This window comes from Hakea prostrata, chromosome 6 (genome assembly GCF_041222555.1).
Source record: "Hakea prostrata isolate BN-2017 chromosome 6, UWA_Hpros_2, whole genome shotgun sequence".
In the NCBI taxonomy this organism is placed as follows: domain Eukaryota; kingdom Viridiplantae; phylum Streptophyta; class Magnoliopsida; order Proteales; family Proteaceae; genus Hakea; species Hakea prostrata.
In genome coordinates this window covers 22,721,373-22,727,372 of record NC_142605.1, presented here as the reverse complement: position 1 = coordinate 22,727,372, position 6,000 = coordinate 22,721,373, and positions in this window count along the sequence as shown.

Sequence of the window (6,000 nt, the reverse complement as noted above, 5' to 3'; positions counted from 1 at the left end):
TTTTTTGTAAGAGTGCATAAGACTAAGATACCGAGAAAACTAACTTTTTTTTCCTGGTAGAAGGAGAAAACATATCAAAGTAATAACACTATTATTATTTCCAATGAATCAATGATGTAGTATGTTCCAAGGGTTGGCTTATTCGTACATTAAAGTGGTAAGTGAGTTGAGTTCAGAATGTCATGAGACAGTGTTCATGTCTGATGTGGGCATTAGAACACTGAGAGGACATTTCCCTAGTAGGAGAGGACCATGAAGTATGCAATTCAAATATTCAATTATTGTACACATGGTAAATGTTGGGTAGCCAAGTATGGAGTAGATAACTGTTAAAAGCATCTAAGTAGTAAGCCCATCTAAGATGAGTGCTATCATATTCCAACTTCCCCAGAGGCCTGGAAGCACAACTGAGACAACGATGATGAATTCTCTGCCCCTAGGAGATGGACCAATAGAAGTTTTGAGAACTCCAGAACAAATCATGATGAGACAAGCCATTTATCATTATGATAGGTGAGTCATGACGAAATGCTTCACTTTTCTTGAAAAGTTAATGTAGATACACTTAATTGAACTTCAATGAGGGCACCCAGGGCAGACTGACCTTAATTTGACCCTAGCTTTATGTGAAATTTTGATTTTATTATGGTAAACAAATATTCTTTCTTAAGGGTGAGTTTCAGTCAATTAAGAAGTTGATATATGCCCTATTTGTCATGGATTTTTGTTCGCATTTGAACGGATATTGTCCAGTTTTGGCAAAAAAAAAAAAAAAACGGATATTGTCCATGTAAGTGTGTTAATGACAAAAATGCAACGGTTAATGAGTGGGTAAACTAGTTACTAAACTTATTAAGTTTAGAAAATTTTCAAAATACAAAAACTAATCTCTATTGAATTAAATTTTACAAAATGGGTGTCTGTCTCAATACCCTAGCCCTTGTTCCTTAGTTTCCTTAATTCCTCCATGGCAATTGCCTTCTTTAACATTCAATCTTCATCTATTATCTTCTTCTTTTGAAAAAGGCTGTCTGCAATCTCCTCTTGCCACTGCTGGCGGAACCAAGAACCAAATAGGGGTTGTAATTATAGTTAATCAAGATCTCTTAGCTTCTAGCTTAACTTGGTCTTAAACTTATAACTTGCCAGCTACTCATATAATGAAGAAGTATAATTGCAAGTTCTTCTCTTTTACTTAATCTTGTAAAATTTTGTAGCAATTTATTTTAAAGGAATGATATTGAATAAATATTTATTATTTTCAATCTTAGTGAGTAAATGATGAGCAATATTCGAACCTAATTTCTCCCAGTATGTTAGAGACTGTTTGGTTACACGAATCCAGAGATTTCAAATCTCTGGATTCACAAATGGGAGATTTATACCCATTGGTTGTGTGAATTCTTGAATTCATGAAATCTAAGGATTCACATTTTTACACTAAAAACGTGATCTGTAGATTTATGGGTATGAGGTGAAATCCAGAGATTTCGCTCCTACTATAAAAACATTAAACATTTGAAATATGACTCCATAGATGTCTTTTTAGGATGAATTTACAGATTTCATTCCAAAGATTCAGGCTAACCAAACAGTTAATTTGATGAACCATAACTCCATAAATTTGAAATCTATAGATTTAAAATCTCTAGATTTTTGAAATTTCCAGACTCAAGTAACTAAACAGGCCCTTAGAGAGTCCTCAACTCATTCCTCCACTAAGCAGGCGACTTAGCGGGTGACTCAGTTGAGGCTATATATAGTGAACTTACTCTTTCATAATACATACAAGATATTCATTTTGTCATGGTATCATGTGTGTTCTAGGGCCTTTGTCCTCATTCTTCATTCTATTCGATCTTGGCTATGGCGTCCACTACTTCTGCTCCGGCAACTACGCCTTTGGCTTTGTAGTATGCTTTGGTGTCTTCCTCGCTTGTGGGTCTGCCAAATCTTGTTGCTTATCTTCCCATAAAGCTCAACAACACTAATTTTCCTCTTTGGAGAGCCCAATTTTTGCCCTTTCATAGAGGTTTGATCTCCTAGGGTATGTGGATGGCTCTTTTCCATGTCCGATCCTTCCTGCTTTTGAATCTTCTTCTCCTAAGGTTATGGCTGTGGTTTCTTCCTCGATTATGCTTTGGAATCATCAAGATCAGCTAGTTCTTGGCTGGATGATTTCTTCTTTATCTGAAGGTACCTTGCCTCATATCGTGTCTACAAAATCGTCTTGTGAGGCCTGATAGATCCTCAATAGAGTTTATGTGTCAAATTCGAAACCAAGAATCCTTGAATCTCAAAGATTGGTTGTTCCATATTCAGTGACGGTCCTCTTTTGTGTCCGAGTATCTGCTTCAGATCAGAAGTCTTGCTGAAGCTCTGGCTGCGGCAAAATTATCGGTTTATAATATAGGTTTAGTGCCTTCGACATTGAGTGGTCTTGGAGAGTCTTGGAATGATTTTTCCACTTCTGTCAGGCTGCGTGCAAATACAATTTCTTTTTCAGATCTTTAAGGTATTTTGGTAACTCATGAGCAACAATGAAACTCTTGAAAACACCACATTGCGTGTAAGGTTTGGTTATAAGTCTCCAATTGAGATGTTGTTCTCTATCAAGCCAGATTATCATTCATTGAAGGTTTTTGGTAGTCCCTACTATCCATGGCTTAGGCCTTATACCAGCTCAAAGCTTGATGTTTGATCTAAACCATGTGTGTTTCTTGGATATCATTCTTCTTACAAAGGGTATCTTTGTTTAGTAGCCTGAAACTGGAAGAGTTTATGTTTCCCGGCACATTAAATTTGTTGAACAAGTGTTTCCGTACAAAGGAATGGTGTCTCATGCTTCACTGTCTATCTACTGGTTGGCTTAATGTTGTTCCTGCAGTTGTTTTACCTTGTTCTTCTAGTGCTGTAAATTAGGGATTCAATAATGGGTTGGATATTAATGGGCCTCATACTGTTGTTGGGCTGAATAATGCTTGTAATGGGATTAATGTATTATTCCCAACCCCACCAATAACTTCTAATGAAGATACCCCACCCCCACCTTGTGTTGGTACGGTAGTTACTAATGGGCCTAGTCAAGGTTTTTTGGTCCACTGTTCAGCTGATCCGGTTACTAATGGATCATTTTGGCTCAATTGGTTCCATCTCATGATGGTTCTACTACTATGGCTTTGTTTCATTCTATGACTACAAGATCTAAGATGAGGGCACTTAAACCTATTGTTAGGATGAATTTGAGCACTTCTGTTGAAGATTTTGAGGTCCCAACATGTTAGTCTAAAGCCTTGCTTTGTCCACATTGGCGTCATGCCATGCATGAGGAATTTAATGCTTTGGTACAAAATGGTACTTGGGTCCTTTTACCCTCTTCTCCCTCACAAAATGTTTTTGGATGTAAATGGGTGTTTCGGGTTAAAAGGAATCCTAATGGGTCAATTGAGCGTTATAAAGCTCGGCTTGTTGCCAAAAGGTATTATCATCAAAGGCTTGGATATGAATTTGGGGATACGTTTAGTCCGATTAAACATACGACTATTCAGATTATTCTCTCTATTGCTATCCGAAATAGTTGGCCAATTAGACAACTGGATATCTTTAATGCATTTCTACATGGGAATTTATATGAGATTGTTTTTATGGAACAACCTTCGGGTTTTGTTGATCCGACTTATCCTTCACATGTTTGTCAACTAAAGAAATCTCTCTATGGTCTCAAACAAGCCCCTAGAGCTTGGTACACAAGGTTGACTTGTTATCTTGGTTTTTGTGGAAGCAAGACTGATACTTCTCTATTCTAGAACAAGACCTGTGACACTTTACTTTCTCATTTATGTTGACGATATCCTTGTGACTGAGAATCGTTTGCCAACTATTTCCTCTCTCCTAAAGGCTCTTGCCACAGAGTTTCCTATTAAGGATTTGGGGGGATTTACATTATTTTCTTGGTACAGAGGTGACACAATCTTTTGAGGGTTTATTCATGTCTCAGCAAAAATATATCACAGACTTATTGGCCCATACAAATATGAGTTCTGCTAAACCGGTTTCAACACCTATTGCTTATGGGGCTAGTCTTTTCCTTTGTCTTTGTTATCTGATGGTACACAGTATAGACATACAGTTGGATCACTTCAGTAACTTGCCAATACTAGACTGAATATTGGATTTGTTGCTAATCAGGTTGCTCAATGTATGCATGCTCTCATGGATGTCCATTGGAGTGTTGTTACGCGTATCTTATGCTACTTACAGGGGACGTCAACCATGGGTCTTTTCTTCTCCTCAACATCTACTGTGACTTTGTCTACCTTTTCGAATGTTGATTGGGCCGGTTGTTCGAATGATCAACGAACGACTACCAGTTTCTCAGTTTTTCTTGGTTCACATCTTGTATCCTGAGTACTCCCGAAAAAAATGTATTGTTGCTCATTCCTTTACTAAGGTAGAGTACCGTGCTATTGCTGCAGTTGCTAGTGAATTGCTTTGGATCCAAAATCCTTAATTGATGAGATTGGGGCCTTTTTGTCCAGTGCTCCTCATATTTGGTGTGACAATATTGGTGCTACGTATATGACCATCAATCCAATTTTCATACACGCACCAAGCATGTTGAGATTGATTTCCATTTTGTGCATGATTTGGTTGCTACCCATGAGCTTCTTGTGCAATATATTTCTACACAAGATTAGTTGGCCGATCTACTTACAAAGGGTATTTCTCGCGATCAGTTTTGTCATTTGAGAGACAAGTTTACGGTGTTAGACCCATTACGTTTAAGGGGGTGTGTTAGAGAGTCCTCGACTCAATCCTCAACTCATTCCTCCACCCAGGAGGTGACTCAATCGAGTGCTAATAATTAGTATATGTTTTGTATTCTCTCTGTACTATACATAGTGAACTTACTCTTTCATAATACATACAAGATATTCATTCCATCACAGTGTAACAAGCAAAGTAATTGTTTTTCTGTATCATTTTTAATATTTTTTTCTTTTTTTAAAACATTATTATTGTTTTAGTTCAATTGATTATTAGGTTATTTGTGACCACTTAGATCTAGTAATAAAATGGGTGCCCTGCACGTGAAGAGATTTTGGACCCATTTGATAATTCACCAAAAGACAATTTTTGCTATTTCTTGCTTTCAGAAGTAGAAAAATTGACCGACAACCATTTGATAAAAGTATTTCATTTCATATGATTTTTACAACATAAATTAAAATTTATGAAAAAAATTTCTTCGTGAAACACTTTTAGTGCATCTAGTTTTTTGAAGCAAAATTAGGTGCAGATTGAGTTTAAGTGAGATAGTTTTAGAAAGGCTATTTATGGAATTTGGCACTTAAAGCCATTTTTGGTGTTTTTCAAAAGATAAACACTTGGTGAGTTATCAAATAGGTCATTTAATGCCACAAACATACACACTGAGGAATATTTAATAAAATTCTTTGTATCATTTTTTTTTTTGGTAAGATGTATCAATTTTGAATATCCAATAAAGTTCTTTGGAACAAATTTATTCCCTATGCGTTTCAATACTGCGGAGAGCTGCTACATAGAACAACAAAGTAGGTGGAAAAAAGATTAGGCCTGACTAACTCGCATTTTTATGAGTTGACAGAAGCAATACCGTTTGATTCATCCATGATCCAAAGATTCACTTTTATGAACATCAGTGTACTCCCTCTAAGAACAAAAGTTTGTTTTCATATCATAATCAACCAATTATCAAAATGTAAAGAGAAAATTTCAAAGACATTTCAAAATGTCTCTTAAATTTTCACAGTGGTACACATCGTTAGCAAATCTTGTTAAGTTATGATTAAATAATTTCATAATTCCTGTATTACCATTAATCTCTTATGCCTTTACAATGTTGCCCCTAAGAAATTTCATCTTAAATTTTTTTTTTTAATAAATTTCTTCTTATCATATTGAATATTAGACAGTTAAATATGTCATATCATTATCGTATCATTTTTATTCGGTACA